Source organism: Suncus etruscus, chromosome 1 (assembly GCF_024139225.1).
Source record: "Suncus etruscus isolate mSunEtr1 chromosome 1, mSunEtr1.pri.cur, whole genome shotgun sequence".
NCBI classification, from domain to species: Eukaryota; Metazoa; Chordata; class Mammalia; order Eulipotyphla; family Soricidae; genus Suncus; species Suncus etruscus.
The window spans coordinates 127,174,798-127,177,900 of NC_064848.1; the positions used below are offsets into that span (position 1 = coordinate 127,174,798).

General features: G+C 32.4%; 1 pseudogene; it reads left to right on the forward strand.

Moving 5' to 3' along the window:
- The first annotated feature begins 241 nt into the window (after positions 1-241).
- Positions 242-2,024, forward strand: LOC126005004 (rRNA-processing protein FCF1 homolog; annotated as a pseudogene).
- The last annotated feature ends 1,079 nt before the right edge of the window (positions 2,025-3,103 follow it).

Consider the following 3,103-nt stretch of genomic DNA (forward strand, 5'->3'; position numbering starts at 1 on the left):
CAACCCTTTCCCTGCAAATATAGTGTGCAGTGTCCAATTTCTTCCTTCCTGAATGTGTGAAATAGAACATTTCAAAGCAAGGCAAATATGAGTAAGATTGCAAAAAAGAAAATACATATTGAGAACAAGTAATAAAAGGAACAAAGTATGTATATGAAAAATATTTTTCTCTATGAATCCTACAAGGCACTTGCCACAAAGATTTGGATACACATAAGAAGTCGGTGTCAAGTGCGTGAATATGGTGAAGCAAAAGAAGTCAAGGGAGCATGAGACCACGAAGCAAATGTTTAGTCTCCCAGACTAGAGACTCAAAAAAGGATAGATTAAAACCTAAAAAGAAAGCAAAGAAAGATCCCAGTGCACTCAATGAAAGATAAGTCACTAAAAATGCTTCCTGCTTACTTTTTCCAATATACAACTGGGTCCACTATACATATCTTGGTAAATACCAACTTTAAACTTTTTCATTAAAGTCAAATTAGACTTAGCAGAATAAATGATGAAGTGATGTCATGCCAAGTGTATCTTTGTATAACTGATTGTGTCATGGCTGAGAGTGAGAAATTTGGCCAGAAGAATCTAATAGTCCTCAGGACTGAGAAGTCTTCAGTATCTAAATGATAATCATGCACACACAAAAGAACCTATGCAGAGGACTGTTTAGTACCAAGAGTAACAACAAATGTTATATTATGGATCTGTTGATCCATAAAAGACCTTAAAAGAATTCAGAAGATCTAAACAGTTCCCATCATGTACAATTTTCTCTTTCTTTTTCTTTCTTTCTTTCTTTCTTTCTTTCTTTCTTTCTTTCTTTCTTTCTTTCTTTCTTTCTTTCTTTCTTTCTTTCTTTCTTTCTTTCTTTCTTTCTTTATTTCTTTCATTCTTTCTTTCTTTCCTTACTTTCTTCTTTCTTTCTTTCTTTCTTTCTTTTTCTTTCTTTCTCTCTTTCTTTCTTTCTTTCCTTTCATTCTTCTTTCTTTCTTTCTTTCTTTCTTTCTTTCTTTCTTCTTTCTTTCTTTCTTTCTTTCTTTCTTTCTTTCTTCTTTCTTTCTTTCTTTCTTTCTTTCTTTCTTTCTTTCTTTCTTTCTTTCTTTCTTTCTTTCTTTCTTTCTTTCTTTCTTTCTTTCTTTCTTTCTTTCTTTCTTTCTTCTTCTTTCTTTCTTTCTTCTTTCTTTCCTTTCTTTCTTCTTTCTTTCTTTCTTTCTTCTCTTCTTTCTTTCTTTCTTCTTTCTTTCTTTCTTTCTTTCTTTCTTTCTTTCTTTCTTTCTTTCTTTCTTTCTTTCTTTCTTTCTTTCTTTCTTTCTTCTTTCTTTCTTTCTTTTCTTTTTCTTTCTTTCTTTCTTTCTCTTTCTTTCTTTCTTTCTTCTTTCTTTCTTTCTTTCTTTCTTCTTTTTCTTTCTTTCTTTCTTTCTTTCTATCCTTCTTTCCTTTCTTCCTTCCTTCCTTCTTTCCTTCCTTTCCTTTCTTTCCTTCTTTCCTTCTTTCCTTCTTTCTTTCTTCTTTCTTTCTTTCTTTCTTTCTTTCTTTCTTTCTTTCTTTCTTTCTTTTCTTTCTTTCTTTCTTTCTTCTTTCTTTTCTTTCTTTCTTTCTTTCTTTCTTTCTTTCTTTCTTTCTTTCTTTCTTTCTTTCTTTCTTTCTTTCTTTCTTTCTTTCTTTCTTTCTTTCTTTCTTTCTTTCTTTCTTTCTTTCTTTCTTTCTTTCTTTCTTTCTTTCTTTCTTTCTTTCTTTCTTTCTTTCTCTTCCTTCCTTCTTTCCTTCTTTCTCTCTTTTTTGTTGTTTTGTTGTTTTTGTTTTTCTTTTTGGCCATACACGGTGAATCTTAGGAGGGTTATTCTTGGATATGCACTCAGAAATCACTCCTGGCTTGGGGGACCATATAGAATGCCAGGCAAATCCAGGCCCATTTTAGGTCAGCGCTTGCAAGGCAGACTCCCAAACCGCTGTGTCACGACTCTGGCCCTGCCATCTTGTAGATTTCTAACCATAGGTACAACTTTGGGCCTATGCCAGATGATTAGAATTCCCTTGGTTCAGTTCTATTGCTAGATGACAAAAGTTCTGCTGCCTGCCTTCAATATTCTCTGTTCCCAGTTCTCTAAACATTTTCTAGAATGTCTGAATTACCATTCATTTTATACATTGATTTTTTTTTCCTTTCATGAACAGAGAATGGTTAAGTACATTCACTTTTTATTGTTTTGAAAGTTATATTTTTGGGGCCAGAGTGATAGTACAGCATGCTTTGGTGTTTGCCTTGCACTTGGACAACCCAGGCTCAATATCCTAGCATCCCATATGGTCCTCTGAGGACTGCCAGGATTAATCTATGAGTTCAGAGAAAGCAGTAAGCCCTGAGCACAGTCTGGTGTAGCCCAAACAAAGCGAAAAAATGATGTTATGTATCATTACAAATTTTGTTGCATGCTTTTTAAAATTATATTGTTTCTCATACAAAAAAAGAAGTTTGTCAGCATTAAAATTATAATGTTTTGGAGAAAAGTTTCTTAATCTATAGGTCAATAGAAAACAAACACTTTTAAACATTATTAAAAACAGATTAAACACAGATAAAATTAGAACATCCTATATCTAATGGAGGAATAGAGTAGATTTGAAAAATTTTACATAAGTTTATCACACTGAGTTAAAGGATACAAGGTATCCTGATAATATTTTTTAAGTTGGACAAAAATTTATGACAAACCAAGATATTTGTATAGGATTAAAATATCTGAACCAAAAATTTTGTTAGGTTTTTCTTGGGTACACACCCAGTAATATTCAGGAGCTATTCTGTATTTGGAAATTGAGCAAAGATGAACTCTAGACCTCTGAATTATATCTCTTTTCAAATATTATTTATGAAAGAGAAAAGCACATTTATAATAAAACTGAGGTAGACAAAAAAGCAAATCTTATCACCAAACCATATTAGTAATAGGGAATGGAGAAATTGTACAAGTTGGGTGCTTTCCTTATACAGGGCTCACCATTTTTAACCTCCAGCTTTCTGATGTCTTCTATGCATAACTAGGAGTAAGTTCTTATGTAAAGCCATGAGTAATCCCTAAGCAAGTCATATGTGGGCCCCAAATCA